At 40.1% G+C, this 18,716-nt stretch overlaps 2 protein-coding genes across 2 annotated transcripts in view; one reads left to right on the top strand and one right to left on the bottom strand.

Moving 5' to 3' along the window:
* COX17 (cytochrome c oxidase copper chaperone COX17) overlaps window positions 1-18,716 on the top strand; it is a 66,253-nt gene that overhangs the window by 45,017 nt on the left and 2,520 nt on the right. The gene's annotated exons all lie outside the window — the stretch shown is intronic.
* The window catches only part of PLA1A (phospholipase A1 member A), a 54,246-nt gene continuing 36,929 nt past the window's right edge, over window positions 1,400-18,716 (bottom strand). The window contains exon 10 of the mRNA XM_066347544.1: window positions 1,400-1,922. The gene's annotated coding sequence lies outside the window, so the exon portion shown is untranslated. The remainder of the gene's footprint in view (window positions 1,923-18,716) is intronic.

Genomic DNA, 18,716 nt, shown 5'->3' with positions numbered 1-18,716 from the left:
CCATAATCTATTACACACACAGCAGAGTGGTCATTTAAACATATATATGATATCATTCTATTGCTTAAAATTTCAAATGACTTCCTATTACACTTAGAATAAATGCAAACTTCTTCCCATGTGACATTAGCCAGGATAAATTTATAATGACTTAACAACACAGAGGTTTATTTTTCTCTTACTTAAAGTCTACCAAGAGTCTGCATGACCTGTTTGGGCAACTGTCTCCATGTTTCAATTCAATGATTCAAGCTACTTTGACTTTGTCACCTAAAGAAAGAAACATCTTGATATATCTGTGCTACCTCTTTGATGCTTTGGTGCAGAAATGAAACAAATCTCTTCTGTCCACAGTCCATTGACTATAGCTAGTCCCACGGACACACTTAATAATTAACTTGTGCTTTGTTAATGAAAGAGACTGGGACCTGTGGGGAAGCAAAAGGAATGCTTGATGAGTACTACTCTTCTAGCTACCTATGACCCATAGACCCTGCCTGCCTGTCTCTCCAACCACGTTTCATTCTGTCATTCTCACTCATCATGTTTCAGCAACACTAGTCTTTTTGGTATTCCATAGGCAGACCTCAACTCTTCCTAATTTAGGGCCTTTAAAGTTGTTTTTTGCTCTCTGAGATATGTTTTACTCTTGCTGACTTCTGGCCAATTAGTTGTCAGCTCAAATGTCATCATCCTAGCTAAGATACTCACCTCACCTTACCATCACCCTCTGTCCCCTTTTCCTGCTTGGACTATCTTCAGATTCCTATTTTTTCTTTCCTCTGTGCTTGGTAGAACTTTTCAACTTGTCTCATACAACTCCTACATTCTTTTCTCATTCTTTCTGAAATTACTATGTGTGTTTATTTTCTTTCTTGTTTGAGTCTGTATCTTCCATGTACATTTCACAACAGAAGGCTCCCTCAGTCCTGAGAAATTCAGTAGCTCTCTTGTCAACCCTTGAGGGCTGTTGTGGAGAATAAATGAAGCAATAAATAAACAACAGGAAAGGTCTTACATTGTAAATTGAGAGTCAACATCACCTGAGGTACAGTGCCACCCTTCTCGCTGGAGGACCACCCAAGGAGGAATGCTGTTATATATACACAGTACACAGTACACAGCAAAGGATCCTCAGGATGGGGGCCTCTTTTAATGTGTGTGTGTGCTCGTTCTTAAAAGGATCAGACCTAATATGGTAGAAAGTTGTGCTTTTATTATCTAATGATATATGTAATGGCAAAAGACATTTGGATTTTAAAAAGTTTTTAGATAAATTTGTGAATTAAAAAATTAACCACAATAATATCTTTATGTATTTCAGATATAGCATTACATATATGTATAAAACATTCAATGTAGTCTGTCTACAGGTATTTTTGAAATTATATGGATTTTCAGCAATAGAGCCTGATATATAGTCAAGATTAGCTCTAGCCTGACCAGGCGGTGGCGCCTCAGTGGATGGAGCATCGGACTGGGATGTGGAGGACCTAGGTTCGAAACCCCAAGGTCGCCAGCTTGAGCATGGGCTCATCTGGTTTGAGAAAGGCTCACCAGCTTGAGTCCAAGGTTGCTGGCTTGAGCAAGGGGTTACTCAGTCTGCTGTAGTCCCCCAGTCAAGGCATATATGAGAAAGCAATCAATGAAAAACTAAGGTGCTACAATGAAGAATTGATGCTTCTCATCTCTCTCCCCTCTGGTCTGTCTGTCCCTATCTGTCCCTCTCTCTGTCTCTCTGTCTGTCTCTCTCTCTGTCACATACACAAAAAAAGATTAGCTCTAAGAAAAGAACAATAAATATTCTTTTATTTCATGAATACTTACCAAATATCCACTGCTGTCAAACACTATGCTGGACACCAACCACATGCTTCACTATGTGAGTTACTCATGGTATCAGCCCTGAAGGAACTTGAGACCTAGAAAAAGAGAGACACAAGTTATATGTCTGCTCCCCGCTGTGCACCAAAGCCTTATTAAGTCAAGCTCCTGGGGCTTAACCCCTTGAAGGATTAATTTTTTCCTTTGTGAAACTGGCTTACTGTGGTCCATAAATAGTTTAAGATGAAGTTGGATCCCTGCCGCATATATAAACAAGCACTACATTAGTCCATTGTGGAAAACATTACACAAGTGGTTGAAACCAATAGATGACCAATAGTTGATTTCAGCAGAAGCTGTCACTTCCTATTTCTGGGATCCGAAAGGGTTCACGGAAAAGCTGACGTTGAGCTGTGCCTTCAAACATAAAGTTAGGCAAGGCAGATGCAATTCAGATGAAAGAAAACCATACGTCAAAGTCCTGGAAGGCCTAAGGAAGGCATACCTGGAGAAGACAATCATGGCTTTTAGTGGCTAGCTGTGAAATTCGAGCTCTGACCAGAAGGCAGTGGGAAGTGGTCAGGGAAATGGTGCATTCTAAGCAGTGCCGAGGGAAATGGCGTTCAGTGCATACATACCTCAGAGTCTGGCAGTGAGTGGAGCTGTTCCCTAAATATTCATGTTCGGAAGGGTTTGAGTAGAGAGAACAAAACCACAGAAACAGTTGAGACCATTGAAATGGCCAGTGGGGTTGTGGGGCACCAAAGGCCTGAACATATGACGACAATGGGAACACAGCGGTAGATACACCTAGGAGAGCCCCTCAGGAGAATTGCCTGGGAGTGGAGACTCAGAGGTCTGTACCTTCTTCCGTTTATATTCCTGGCACCCTGGTTTCCTGTAGACTCCCCACAAATATTGATAACTGAGAAAATGTGAGCAGTGCTCTCAACTGTTTCACTTTTACTTGTCCTTGAATTTATACAGTGACACGTGTGTTCCGCTCAGAAATTTCCCTAGACATCATGGGATTTTAATTCACTTTCAGTTCACTTCTTTGACTTGATCTTTCCCAAGAGAGTGCTCTTTTGTCCAGCACATGATGTCGAATCATCAGCTGCTGAATGACGGATGCTCACAGCCTGGACTTGCCTGCTACTTCCTGTCCCTCCACCCTGACTCCCACTCAGCCCTCAAGGGTAATACAGATAAATACCCCTCCCTTCCCACATCCTCTTTGCCATCTCCCCCACCCTTGTCAGAATTAACCTGTCCCCTTCAGGACTCTCAGAATCCTCTGGGACCACTTCCCCCAGCTGTCATCACCCACTCTAGACATCCTCTCTGGACACTTAGGGCTGGGTAGATTCTTCTTTTTATTATTAATTTTAATTTATTGTGTTAACATGGATTCAAGTGTCCCATTCAATATAACACTCTCACCCCCCACCCTCATGTCCCCCATTACACCCCCTTTGCTCCCCCAACTCCCTCCCCCTCCCTCTGGGATTTGCTGTCCTATTATTTGTATCTATGTGTTATGTGTAGTATATATAATTTCACAATCCCTTCACCTTCTGTAATCCCATCCCTTCATCCCCCTTCTCTCTGACAGCTGTCCCTCTGGTCCCTGTGACCCCGCCTCTGCCTCTATTCCGTTCCTCAGTTCACCATGTTCATTAGATTCCACATTTAAGTGAGATCATATGATATTTGTCTTTCTCTGCCTAACTTATTTCACTTAGCATAATAATCTCCAGGTCCATCCATGCCATCGCAAAAGGTAAGATTTCCTTCTTTTTCATGGCCACATAGTATTCCATTGTGTATACATAGCATCGCTTTTTAATCCACTTGTCCACTGACAGACACTTGGGCAGTTTCCAGATCTTGGCTATTGTAGACAATGCTGCAATAAACATGGGGGTACATATCTTTTTTTGAATCAGTGATTTTGTATTCTTAGGATATATTCTTATAAGTGGGATAGCTGGGTCAAAAGGCAGTTCCATTTTAATTTTTTGAGGAAACTCCATACTGTTTTCCACAGTGGCTGCATAAGTTTGCATTCCCACCAGCAGTGCAGGAGGATTCTCTTTTCTCCACACCCTCACCAGCACTTGTTGTTTGTTGATTTGTCAATGAGCGCCATTCTGACAGGTATGAGGTGATATCTCCTTGTGGTTTTAATTTCCATTTCTCTGATGATTGTGACATTAAACATTTTTCATATGCCTATTGGCCATCTGTATGTCCTCTTTGGAGAAGTGTCTATTCAGGGTTTTTTTTGCCTATTTTTTAATTTTATTGTTTACCTTCCTGGTGTTGAGTTTCAGAAGTTCTTTATAAATTTTGGTTATTAACCCCTTATCAGACGTATTGGCAAATAAGTTCTCCCATTGTGTGGGTTGTCTTTTAATTTTGTTAACGCTGTCTTTTGCTGTGCAAAAGCATTTTAGTTTGATATAGTCTCATTTGTTTATCTTGTCCTTTATTTCACTTGCCCATGGAGATAAATTGGCAAAAATATTTTATGAGAGATATCAGAGAGTTTACTGCCTATGTTTTCTTCCAAGATGTTCATGGTTTTATGACTTTACATTTAAGTCTTTTATTCATTTTAAGTTTATTTTTGTGAATGGTATAAGCTCATGGTCTAGTTTCATTTTTTTCCATGTACCTGTCCAATTTTCTCAATACAATTTATTAAAGAGACTGTCTTTATTCCATTGTATACTCTTGCCTCCTTTGTCAAATATTCACTGACAGTAAAAAAAGGAGTGGATTTATTTGTGGGCTCTCTGTTCTATTCCATTGATCTGTATACTTGTTCTTATGCCAGTGCCAAGCTGTTTTAATTACAATGGCCTTATAGTATAACTTGATATTAGGAAGTGTCATAACTCTCCCTTTAGTCTTCATTTTCAAGATTGCTGAGTCTATTCGTGTTCTTTTTTGGTTCCGTATAAAGTTTTGAAATATTTGTTCTATATCTGTGAAGTATGCCATTGGTAATTTAATAGGAATTGCATTAAATTTATAGATTGCTTTGTGTAATATAGACATTTTAATGATGTTTATTCTTCCTATCCACAAACACAGTATATGCTTCCACTTGTTTGTATCTTCCTTGATTTCTTTTTTCAATGTCTTATAATTTTCCAAGTACAAGTCTTTTACCTCCTTGGTTAAATTTACTCCCAGGTGCTTTCTTTTTTTGTTGCAATTGTGAAGGGGATTGTTTCCTTAATTTCTCTTTCAGATAGTTCATTGTTGGTGTATAAAAATGCCACTGATTTCTGAATATTAATTTTATACCCTGCCACCTTGCTGAATTTATTTATTAGGTTTAGTAGTTTTCTGACACTTTAGGGTTTTCAATGTACAGTATCATGTCACCAGCAAATAATGATAATTTTACTTCTTCTTTTCCAATATAGATGCCTTTTATTTCTTTATGTCTGATTGCTGTGGCTAGGACTTCCAGAACTATGTAGAATAAGAGTGGTGAAAGGGGACATCCCTGCCTTGTTCCTGTTCTTAAGGAGATTGCTTTTAATTTTTGCCCATTGAGTATGATGTTGGCTGTCGGTTTGTTGTAGAGGGCCTTTATTATGATGAGGTATGATTTCTGTATTCCCACTTTGCTGAGAGTCTTTTTTTTATTTATCATAAATGGGTGCTAGATTTTATCAAATGCTTTTTTTGCATATGATATAATCATGTGATATTTTATCCTTTCTTTTGTTTATGTGATGAATCATATTTATTGATTTGTAAATGTTGTACCAACCTTGCCTCCCCAGAATGAATCCCACTTGATCATGATGTAGAATTTTTTTAATGTTTTGCTGGATTCGATTTGATAATATTTTGTTCAGAATTTTAGCATCTATTTTCATCAGGGATATTGTCCTATAGTTTTCTTTCATTGTAGTGTCTTTACCTGATTTTGGACTGGGGATAATGCTTGCCTCATTAAAAGAGCTTGGAAGTCTCCCCTCCTCTTAAATTTTTTGGAATAGCTTGAGAAAGATAGGTGTTTGAATGTTTGGTAAAATTTGTCTGTGAAGCCATCTGGTCCAGGACTTTTTGTTTGCTGGGAGTTTCTTGATAACTGTTTCAATTTTATTTGTTGTAATCAGTTTGTTTAGGTTTTCTGATTCTTCCAGATTGAGTTTTGGAAGATTGCATGTTTCTAGGAATTTATCCATTTTGCCTAGGTTGTCCAATTCTTTGACATGTAGATCTTCAGAGTATTGTCTTACAATCCTTTGTATTTCTGCAGTGTCAGTTGTTACTTCTCCACTTTCATTTCTAATGTTATTTATTTGAGTCCTCTTTTTTTCTTGATAAGTCTGGTTAAAGGTTCATCAATCTTGTTTACCTTTTCAAAGAACCAGCTCTTGGTTTCACTGATCTTTTGTATTGTTTCTTTAGCCTCTATGTCATTTATTTCCACTCTGCTCATTATTATTTCCTTCTTTCTACTTCCTCTGGCCTTAATTTGTTGTTCTTTTTCTAGTTCTTTTAGATGCAGGGTTAAGTTGTTTATTTGAGCTTTTTTTTTTTTTTTTTTTTTTACTATTTAAGGTATGCCTGTAATGCTACGAACTTCCCTCTCAGGACTGCTTTTGCTGTGTCCCATAAATTTTGAGTTGTTGTATGCTAATTTTCATTTGTTTCAAGGAAATTTTTAATTTCTACCTTGATCTCATTGTTAACCCATTCATTATTTAATAACATGCTATTTAGTCTCCAAGTGTTTGAATGTTTTTCAGTTTTCCTATTGTAGTTGATTTCTAGTTTTATGCCATTGTGATCAGAGAAGATGCTTGATATGATTTCAGTCTTAAAGTTATTGAGACTTGTTTTGTGTTCTAACATGTGGTCTATCCTAGAGAATGTACCATGAGCACTTGAAAAGAATGTATATTTTGCTGCTTTAGGGTGAAAGGTTCTAAAGATATCAATTAAATCCAGTTGATTTAGTTTATCATTTAAAGCTGCTGTTTCTTTGTTAATTTTCTGTCTGGAGGATCTATTCATTCATGTTAGTACAGCATTAAAGTCCCCTACTATTATAGTATTGCTGTTGATCTCACCTTTTATATCCATAAAAATCTGCTTTATATATTTAGGTGCTCCTATATTAGGTGCATAAATATTTACAATGGTTATATCCTCCTGTTGGATTGCTCCCTTTATCATTATGTAGTGATCTTATTTATCCCTTACTCTAGCCTTTGTTTTAAAGGCTATTTTGTCAGATATAAGTATTGCTACTCCAGCTTTTTTTTTCCATTCCCATTTGCATGAAATAGTTTTTTCCATCCCTTCATTTTTAGTCTATCTGTATCTTTTGTTCTGAGGTGGGTCTCTTGTAGACAGCATATGTATGCATTTTGTTTTCTTATTCACACAGCTACCCTAATGACTTTTGATTGGAGCATTTAATCCATTTACATTTAAGGTTATTATTGACATATACTTATTTACTGCCATTTTATTCTTAAATCTACAATCTTCTTTTTCTCGATTTCTTATTTTTTTCCTTTGCTCTTTTTACAGTAGGTCCCTTAACATTTTTTGCAGTACTGGTTTGGTTGTAATGAATTTCTTGAGGGTTTTTTTGTTTGTTTGTTTTGTTTTGTTTGGCAAGCTTTTTATTTCTTCTTCAATTTTAAATGATAGCCTTGCTGAATGAAGCAGTATTGTTTGTAGGTTCTTGTTTTGCATCACTCTGAATATTTCTTGCCAATCCCTTTTGGACTCAAATGTTTCTGTTGAGAAGTCGAATGTCATCCTTAAAGGGGATCCTCTGTAGGTAATTAACTGCTTTTCTCTCACAGCTTTTAGTATTCTTTCTTTATCTCTTAAGTTTGGCATTTTAATTATGATGTGTCTTAGTGTAGACCTCCTCGGGTTCCTCTTTAATGGGATTCTCTGTGCTTTTTGAACTTGAGTGACTTTTTTCCTTCATCAGTTTAGGAAAATTTTCAGCTATGATTTCTTTAAACAGATTCTCTATCTTTTGTTCGTTCTCTTTTCCTTTAGGAACTGCTATGATGCAAAAGTTGTTTCTCTTCATGATGTCACAGAGGTCCTTTAAAGTTTCCTCAGTCTTTTTGTGCCTCTTTTCAGTTTGCTGCTCTACTTCTGTGCTTATGTTTATCTTGTCTTCTAAATTGCTGATTCGATCCTCTGCTTCATCCAGCTTGCTGTTGATTCCTTCTAGTGCAGTTTGCATTTCTGATATTGTATTTGTCATTTCAGACTGGTTCTTTTTTATGATTGCCATGCCCTTTTCAATGCTAGCTATCTTTTTATTTAGGTGCTCATTTTGTCCATCCATTGTTGCTCTAAGATCCCTGAGCATCCTAAAAATCATTATTTTAAACTCTGCACCTGGTACTTTGGTTACTACCATTTCATTTCAGTTCTTTTTCTGGGAATTTCTCTTGTTGATCCATTTGGGTCACATTTCTTTATCTACTCATTTTGTTTGTGTATTAGGTCGCACTGTCTGACTTTGAAATTTTTGTGGGTCTTTATGAGGAAGATGGGCTCAGTGGTACTGTCCTCCAGGCCACTTGTTTTCCTTGTTCTAGGAATGCTTCTTGAGAGTACTATTTTTCTTCCTGTTGTATGTGAGTATTGAATACAGTTAGTCCTTTTATGGGTACCATTATTCTATTTGGCTGGCTGGATCTAGGGGTCAACTTTGATCATGTGTATTACACACTGTGCAATGTCTGTCCTGCTGGGCATATTTATTCTCCACAGTATCTGGTGCCTGATAGACTCCTCCTTTGGGCATGATGCTTGTGTAGCTAGCTGAGTCTAGGGTTGGTGCTGTCTCTCACTCACTACCAATTGTGTTGGGTTTAGATCTTCTTGTCTTGGCATCAGCTCTTGTTTGTAACCTATTGTGGGCTACCTGTCTGCAGTTACTGCTCTTTTTGCTGTTTGTGTCTGCATTTTATGCACCTGGGTAGTGTAGGAGAGGCCTACCTGTGTATAAGGGTCAGCTTCCTCCTGCTTAGAGATGACAGCAGCTTTATAAAACTCCCAAGCTTCGTAAGATTTGCCTCCACTTTTCAGCTGCTCCACCTCCTCTTGCAGCTGCCTGGTCTTCCCACAGAGTCTTCTGTAGAAAGACTGTAGAGTGGGCTCAGACTGGCCTCACCCCACCAACCCCTCTACAGGTTGCAAGCTTGTTGGGTTAGGGAAGCAGAGATTGGGAATACAACATTAGTGGGACCCCCTACTTCAGGGATCTCTTGGTCAGGAGCTCAGTACAGCTAATGTGGCCCCTACTCCAGAGCCTAATCCCTTAGCCACTGCTGGATACTCAATTTTTATTTCTCCCCAACAAGGTGAGCAGCAGGTTCAGATCGAGTGGGCCAACAGTCCCCTCTGCAGAAGTTCTTACAGCTGGTAAGACCCTGGTCTCAGGGAGAAGACTGATAGAGTCCTCTCCTGGGGCTGACTGTGCCCCCCCCAAAAGTGGCTAAACTCTTTGACCAGATCCAACAATAGACTCACAGGGACCCACACTTTTAAGGTCCATGCTCCAAGCCAGAAAGTGGCTAAGCCCCTTCATCAGATCCAACAATAGACTCACTGGGACCCACACTTTTAATGTCCATGCTCCAAGCCTCTCTCCCTTCTCTTTGTGGAATCTAGCCCAGCATGGCAGGATATCCAGCACCCAGGCCAGCTGACTGTGAAGCTCCACCTTATCCAGTGCACATGAGCCACTGTGCTGGTGCTGATCACAGAAAGTGGAACTCACCTTAGCTAGGCCAGGTGTGAGGTGCCCTTCCTTAAGATACCACTCTAGGAAAGGTTGTTAAGTCCTGAACTGATGCTCTCTGCATCTGGCCACTGGATGTGCCAGCCCAGGGCCTCCCTGGCAGGAACCCGGCACAGACCAGTGGGAGACACTGCCTGTGACTGGCCCTCAGCAACCTTCTTGGAGCTACAAGCAATCCAGAGTTTGTGGCTGCCTCTGCTGGGTCCAGGTGCTCATGGAAATACTAAGCTGCACACCTAGGCTGACTTTTACCCACACTGGGCCTGGGGGAGAGTCCACTTAAAAGGCCAAGGTTTCCTGAGCCCTGCCTCTGGCAGCCTCTGTCTGCTTGTTGGGCTCAGCCACTGAAAAAACCTCTGCTAGAGCCTAGAGCCTGAGGCAGTTCAGGAATTAGGAAGGGTGGTGAGTGTGGCTCTGCCCCTTGGCCCCAGGTGTCAGTCTGTCCAGACTTTTTCCACAAGTAGGGTATGGCCCCAGGAGTCTGGTGGGTGTGGCCTCTGAGACCCAGAGGTGTGGCCTGCCCACATTCCAGACAGTATCCACCGAGTCTGCTGTGAGGCAGAATTAGCAGTCTTAGACTCAGGAGCATGTGGGGGAAAGCTCTGGCCTCAACACCAGAAAACTGAGTCATTGGCATGCCCCCTGCTTCATGGCATTTCAGAACAACCCCATCTCCATGACTGGGGTAGCAGAGACTCCCAAGGGCAGAGCAGTTGATTTTCTCTAGGCTGATGCTGCTCAGAGGGGACTGCTCCACTCAAGAAAGATGGCAACTACAGTATTGGAGAATGACTCAGCACAGGAGTTCTAGTGGCTGTCCCCCAGTGTCTCTCCCTGGACCTCCAACTTGACTTTCCTCACGCAACTCTAGTCCTCTCAGCCCTCCCTCCGCCAGAGCCTGAGGTAATTGGCTGTGAAAGAGATTTTTTGTGCAGGCCCTTTAAGACCGATCCTGCATCTCCAAGAGCTCCATCTCTTTCTTGAAGACAGAAACCCTGCTTTTTTCACTTCCAAATGCTGTTTGGGTGGCTCTTCTAGGCTCTGGGGCTCTAGGCTGGGGCTCCGGGCCTGGGGTTTAGGACTCACACCTCTCAGGGCACCCCTCCCCATAGTGAGAGTCCCTTTGGACCCTCAGCCACTGCTCACTGCTGGGAGCGGGGCAGCGCTTTCCGCTTCTCCACTCTTCCTACCAGTCTCGGTGTGGCTTCTTCTGTGATCCTTAGTTACAGACTCTTCTTCGTTTAGTCTAAACCTGGTTTTTCAAGATGATTGTTCCTAAATTAATTTGTAATCCAATTTGGTCCTGGGAGGTGACAGTTGGAATGTTTGCTTACTCAGTCGCCATCTTGGAATCTCTCCCTGTGTAGATTCTTACTTATTGCTGTGGGCCCAGCACCTCATGTGGTGCCATGTACCTGACATCTAGTTGGTAATTATTAGATCTTTGTTAAACTCAGTTGCTCAACATGGGTGAGATTAACACTTGGGATTTTAAGAGATGTGTGTAGTTCTACTTTCTAGTTTTCTCATTTCTAAATCCCTATTCCAGACAAAACACTTTCTCTTTGACTCTCACATGATTGAGGGAGGAGATTCTTTCTGTATGGTTTCTCCAGGCCCTACCCAAGAGCTCATGTCTGATGTCCCCAATCCACCTCAACTCTTGCCCATCAGCAACTAAACCTTCTCACCCTGCTTCTACCCCAGGAATTTTGAGGACTGAGCTGGGGACATGGGGACTTGAATAGGATTGAAGTGATTAGAGGAGCTACCTTTGGACTGAGCTTTTTTTCAAATTTTTTTATTTATTTATTTTAGACAAGAGAGAGTGAGAGTGAGAAAGAGAGAGAAAGAAAGGGAGAGATAAAGGGGGGGGGAGGAGCAGGAAGCACCAACTCTCATATGAGCCTTGAGTAGACAAGTGCAGTGTTTTGAACTGGTGATCTCAGTATTCCAGGTCGATGGTTTATCCACTGCACTACCACAGGTCAGGCAGACTGAGCTTTTGATAAAATGTTAGATGACTGCCCAAGGGTATTTATTTCTCATCTGGATAATTTATCAAACATTCCTAGAATGGCAACTAAAGATAATTCATTTATCCCACTGTGTATGCTATAGTGTCTTAAGTAAATTAGAGATCACCAACATTGACACACAAGAGCTCTTATTATTATTTTCCTATTAATGTGTGAGGTTCTGAAGAGATAGTCTTTTCCTCTTATTTGTATTTACATCCTCAGCACCTAACACCTGGACACTTTTTCATTACCAAGTAATGTGTGTTAAATTACGTTTTAGAAAAAGAGGATGCGATGGCATAAGTGGACATTGGGTTAGTGTCCTATCAACATAATGTAGGGTTAAGAATACAAAACCCCGGGGCTAGACCACCTGCATTCAAATTTCAGCTCTGCCACTTACCTTGGAGTCATTCGTTGCCTAGTTGCTTAAATGCTCAGTACGCCAGCTTGTTCAAAGGTAAAATGACAATATGAAAAGAACTTATCTCATGTGTTTCTTTGTGAGAATTGAATTAATATACATATACTGTATACTAAATCACTTAAAACTATGCTTGACACATAGTAAGCATTCAATATATTGCAATTACAATAAGATTCAGCCTTCAGATCAGTGCCTAGTACATAATAGGCTTACAATACAGGTTTGCTGAATGAATGAAAATCCTGTTTTTATAGTTGCTTATCTCCAGTTTTATCCATTTTCCTATACTCTCCAGATAAAAAAAATACAGTAGAGAAGAGCCTCTAAATTGGACCTTGGGTTTAGAGTCACAGGAAATGATCTTGAGATTGGGGTGGATTGAATTTCAAGTCCAAACTCGGAGGGCTAAGTGAGTTTTAAAGATGAGAGGGCTGGGGACTACAAACGAGAGAGGCATTTTTAGTTGAGTCAATCTGACTTTAGTGCCACAAAGAGGGGTGGCCACATCTTGGGGCTCCCTTTCCAGGATATCTTTCTAGATCTCTTTTCACTTCTCTACCCTTCAGTTCTGTCCAAAATAAGAATCCATCTCCTGGCTTAGGCCTGGTAGATATTAGAGACCCAGAGTTTCAAGGCAGCAGCAGGAATTTACTCGCAGATAAACACTGTCCTTTGTCTTCAAAAAGTGATTAAAGTGCCCTGGCCAGGCAGCACGCTGGTTAGAGCATCACCCCTATATGCCAAAGTTGTGGGCTCCATCCCAGTCAAGGCACCTACAAGAATCAATGAATGAATACATAAACAAGTGGAACAACAGGTTGATGTCTCTCTTTCCCCCACTACCCCCGCTCCCCTCCTTAAGTCAATAAATAAATAAATACATATTTATTTTTAAAGTTATTAAAGCTTACACTCATATGTAATGAAGAGTAACTTAGATTTATTAAAATCCAAGTTTTGAAGTGCACTCTAAATGAGAGAGCAGCCATGCTTTTCTCTAGCGGCTGTTGGAATTTGGGCAATTTCCTTCTTCTTTTTGGGCCTTGGTTTCCTCTCCTGATATTCTGTGGCTTGATGACTAATTGATGACTTACAGACAAGCATTGTTTAAAGAGCACAGTATAGCCTGACCAGGTGGTGGCACAGTGGATGGAGTGTTGACCTGGGACACTGAGGACCTAGTTTGAAACACCAAGGTCGCCGGCTTGAATGAAGGCTCATCTGGCTTGAGGGTGGGGTTGTGACTTGAGTGTGAGTTAATAGACATGACCCTATGGTCACTGGCTTGAGCAAGGGGTCACTGGCTTGGCTAGAGACCCCCAGTCAAGGTACATATGAGAAAGTAATCAATGAACAACTAAAGTGCTACAACTGAGTTGATGCTTCTCATCTCTCTCCCTTCCTGTCTGTCTGTCTGTCTCTCTCATTTAAAAAAAAGAAAGGAAAAAAAGGAAATATACACTATAATTGTATTATATTATTATTATATTATTATATTATATCAACCTAGTGAGAGCTAGGAATTTCTTCTGGGAAACAGTTAAGAGAGAAATCAAGGAAGAAAGATAAGGATCTAGTCATAGACATTCCCTAAATTCTAGGTTAAGAAATTAAGAGATCCCTTATTCTAAGATGTCAGAAGAATCCAGTGAAAACTTTAGAGTGAGAAAATGATACATCAAATGGTTTATAGAAAGAATTATCTGACACAGGTAAAGAGAGTGAACTAGAGTAGAAAGAAGCTAGAAAAAAGAGACCAGTTTAGAGGTTTGTGCCCAATCCAGGGCCTTACTATGTGTTCAAGGCCATAGACAGGAAAGAACAGACAATCAGAAAACATTTTGAAGAAAATGAGACATAGTATCTGAGTGTAAATCACGTATGAGGAGGGAGGAGGAAAATGATTCTTCTCTCTCTCTCTCTCTCTCTCTCCCCCCCCTTCCTTCCTTCTCTTTCTCTTTCTTTCTTTCTTTCTTTCTTTCTTTCTTTCTTTCTTTCTTTCTTTCTTTCTTTCTTTCTTTCTCTCTCTCTCTCTCTCTCTCTCTTTCCTCCCTCTCTCCCTCTCTCCCTCCCTCCCTCTCTCCCTCCTTCTCTTCCTTCCTTCCTTTTTTTCTTCTTTCTTTGCTTTACTTGCCCATTTTCTTTCCTTCTTTTAAGCACAATGATGCTTCTGGGTCAAAGATGCCTTAAGCTTCAAGCCTGAATATTGGTTCATGGTGATGGCTATTAACTCTAAGGAGAGGAAGAACAACTTTGGGAAAGATATTCATTTAATTTAGGATGAATTTAGTTTGGGCTGTTGTCAGGACACTGAATGGTTACATAAAGCAAATACTCATGGTTTCATAAGTGGAAGAGTGAATACTGAAGGCCAGGAAGGATTTCTGGGCCTTCATAGGGGCATGGATAGGCTAGTTGAATCACCTCTGAGCTTAAGTAGAAGAAGCCAACCTCCTCTGGGATACAAGCAGAGTTGCGATAGTCACCCCAGGGCCTGGGTATGCCTAAAAATGAGTTTAAAGATGTGTTTAAGGCTGGGAGAAATAGTGTATGTCACTTTTTTTAAAATTGAGAGCAAGGGAGGCAGAGAGACAGATTCCCGCATGTGCTACAGGATCCACCAGGGGCAAGCTCCCTATGGGGCTCTGCCCATCAGGGTCATTGCTCCATTGCTTGGCAACTGAGCTATTTTTAGCACCTGAGGCAGAGGCCAGGGAGCCATCCTCAGGCCTGGGGCCAACTTGAGCCAATCGAGCCATGGCTGCAGAAAGGGGGGGAGAGAGAGAGAGAAAGGGGGGAGGAGGAGAGGAGCAGATGGTCACTTTTCCTGTGTGTCCTGACAGGGAATTGAACTCAAAGCATCCACACTCTGGACCAACACTGTACCACTGAGGCAACTGGCCAGGGTCTGTATGTCACTTTCAGAATGTCACTTAGGACCACTCAACAAGGAGATCAAGGAACAGATGAAAATTCATCAATGTAGGAAGATTTGTTTCAATATAATTTTCTTTATATATAGCTAGAGCTTTCTCCTATAAAGATATATTAAGATTAAAGTGCAACACTGGCAGATAAAAATTTAAAACCAGATGCATAAATAAAGACCATTCCTGACACTTATAAACACCCACCCTTCCTTGAGAGTTCAGCCTCTCTGTGCCTGATCTTCTTTCCTTGCTTTTGTCTACATCATTAGAATTCTGTCTTCAACTCAAGGAGCTTTCGTGGCATGCTTACAATGTGGGAGACATAGAGAATGAGAGCACATAGTCCTTGCCTAAACTGAAGAATGTTTACAGTCTCATCATAGAAGCCTGACAGCAGCATGGAAACTGGACAAAGTGACACATGCGTGGTTAGGCTTCTTGGGAGAGAGAGAACTGAAATTGAACCTTGAATGACTGGAACCTGAAAAGGGTGACATGGGCAGTAGTCACAAAGGCATAGGAGTGGCATTGTCCACAGTATGATTTCAGGCAATTTCAGCACAGCGCGGGAAATGGCAGGTAATTTTACTTAGATAGAGTGGAGGCAGGCCGGAGAGATCTCTATTTAGATAAGACATTTTGGATAAGACATCTAACACTAGCAACCAACTTGAGCAGGCTAACCTATACAGCATGGTGGCTAGTGCCCAGATTTTAGAGTCAGATGGCTTAGTGTAAACTCTGACTTCACCCATTGCTAGTTGTATGACCATGGCCAAGTTGCTTAATTTCACTGTCTCTCAGTTTCCTCATATGAAAAATGAAGTTAATATATGCAATTGCTGGAAAGGTTACATAAGATAATTTATGTAAAGGGATTAGAATGCTACCTGGCATGTACTAAATGCAAATGTTTTGGAAGTTTTAGCTTTTACTTTCTCTTTTATAACTTTTTGTATTGGTTGAAATTTTTTAGATGAGTGGAATTTTATAATCATAAAAAATAATAAGGCTTTATTTTTATTTTATTATTTTTTTAAGTGAGAGGAAGGGAAATAGTGAGACAGACTCCTGCATGGGCCCCTACTGAAATTCACCCTGCAACCCCATCTGGGGACGATGCTTAAGTACCTAGCTACTTGTAGCAAATGAGGCTGACACACTCATACCAGCCAAGCTATCCTCAGTGTCTAGGACCACACTTTAACAAGCCACTGGTTAAGAGAGGGGAAGAAGGAGAGAAAGAAAAGAGGTGATGGGGGGGAGATGCAGACAGTCACTTCTCCTGAGTAGCCTCACTGGGAATCAAACCCAAGATGTCTATACAGCAGGCCGATGCACTATTTGCTGAGCCACTGGCCAGGGCCAATAAGGTTTTATTTATTTATTTATTTATTTATTTATTTATTTATTGTATTTTTCTGAAGTGAGAAGTGGGGAGGCAGAGAGACAGACTCCCACATGCATCCAACCAGGATCCACCCAGCATGCCCACTAGGGAGCTATGCTCTGCCCATCTAGGCTGTTGCTCCATTGCAACTGGAGCCATTCTAGCACCTGAGGCAGAGGCCATGGAGCCATCCTCAGCTCCCAGGCCAATTTTGCTCCAATGGAGCCTTGGCTGTGGGAGGGGAAGAGAGAGATAAAGAGAAAGGAGAGGGGGAGGGGTGGAGAAGCAAATGGGCACTTCTACTATGTGCCCTGGCCAGGAATTGAACCCAGGACTTCCACATACCAGGTCAACACTCTACCACTGAGCCAACCAGTCAGGGCCTAAGGCTTTATTTTTTAATGTTCATCACAACTCACCCCTAGGGAATTTCAAAGCTCTGAAGATTCCTGTGTCTGAATGAATGCCCCTATAATTCTGAAGGGAAGAAGGTTACTCCCATTTCACAAATGGGTAACCGGTTAGCCAACTTGGAATAATCTGAACACCATGTGGTAACTCCAAAGCAGAAATTTGGCAATTTAGGCTATTTATCTTAGGGGAAAAAATACTTGAATAAATAATTGCAAGGAAATAATTTCTTTCAACCATTGTCAAAGTGTATGTGAATTGATATGACATTTTTGGAAAGTAATTTAGCATTAATAACCTTTGGATATATCTGTTGACCAAGCAATTCTCACCAAAGATATTGACCATGTAGAAATGAAGGTACCAGTATGAAAATAGATGTATAAAAATGTCTATTGCAGCATCATTTTGTAGTTGGAAAAAAAACTGGAAACAACCTTAACGTTATCCACAAAGAAAATGGTTGGCCAAAATATAGCATATCTATACTGTGGAATATTAGACAACTAGTGAATAATTTAGATCTATGTATATAGTACTGGGAGGGATATTTGTGATATGTTAAGTGACAAAGAAAAATTGTAGAGTGATATGTATGCTATGATTTTTTTTGTTAAATAAACCCAAAACAAAAAAACAACTTTGTGTATATATTTGTATTAAAATGGAGAAATGCATAGATGGCTGCACACCAAGCTATTAACATTGATTACCTCAGGGCCATGGTAACTATATATCTACAGTTTGACTTGTTAAATGAATATGTATTGCTTTTTTAATTAATATATATATATATATTTATGGCCTAACCAGGCGGTGGAGCAGTGGCTAGAGCATTGGACTGGGATGCAGAGGACCCAGGTTCGAAACCTCGAAGTCCCTGGCTTGACTGCGGGCTCATCTGGTTCGAGCAAGGCTCACCAGCTTGAGCCCAAGGTCATTGGCTTGAGCAAAGGGTCACTCGATCTGCTATAGACCCCTAGTCAAGGCACATAGTTGATGCTTCATCTCTCTCTCTCTGTCTCTGTCATACACACACATACACAAATATATAATTTATATATATAATATATATTATATATTATATAAATATATATAATTTTTTAATATATATATTAAAGTGTTGAAAATTTGGTAAGGAAATTAATACAAAGACTAAGATTGAAAAGAAATTACCAAGCTGCTTGAAATGAATCTTAGTACCCAGACCCTGAAATACAATCTTATTTTAGGAAGACCTCCTAAAAATAAAATATAATAAGTGCTATCAAGGTTTTAAAATATAAAAACAAACAAAAACAAAGAAAAACCTTATGGGGTGACTGTGGTTTTTGTTCAGTAATCGCTAAATTATCCCAAAGAGAAGAATTAGGAGATCGTGGGTGGATATATTTGCTCCAGGGAATGTGGCTATTTCAGAAATTAGAGATCAAAAGTTTTGATGTTGATTCCTAGCAAAATCCAGGAACAAATTATTAAAAATATGGCTTGTATATTTAGGAAATAAAGCAATTACTAGGAGCCTGCCTGGGTTCCTGGAAGTGAAGTCATTCAATGTTAATCTTACTCTCTTCTCTCTCTCTTTCTCTTTCTCAAATCAGAGGATCACCATAGATAAAAAGTATTGAAACTTTTCTCATAATATGTAAGTATTCAAAATAAACATGAGTTAGAAATATATGTGAAGTTTCATCCCAGAGTATTTTAATCTTAAGGATGTTTCTAAAGGTACGGTTCTATGCTTAACCTTCTGTATTCATTTTCTTGTCTATAGATATAGAAAAGAAGTCTATAAACATGTCATATATAAATACACATTTTTTATATTTCTATATAATAAAATAATATAAAATGATGTAAAGCTCGAAGGGAGAGCTAAATATTCTTGATAAAA

This window comes from Saccopteryx leptura, chromosome 8, assembly GCF_036850995.1.
Source record: "Saccopteryx leptura isolate mSacLep1 chromosome 8, mSacLep1_pri_phased_curated, whole genome shotgun sequence".
In the NCBI taxonomy this organism is placed as follows: Eukaryota; Metazoa; Chordata; class Mammalia; order Chiroptera; family Emballonuridae; genus Saccopteryx; species Saccopteryx leptura.
Note: the sequence above shows the minus strand (reverse complement) of the source record. Positions and strands in the feature narration are given on the sequence as shown.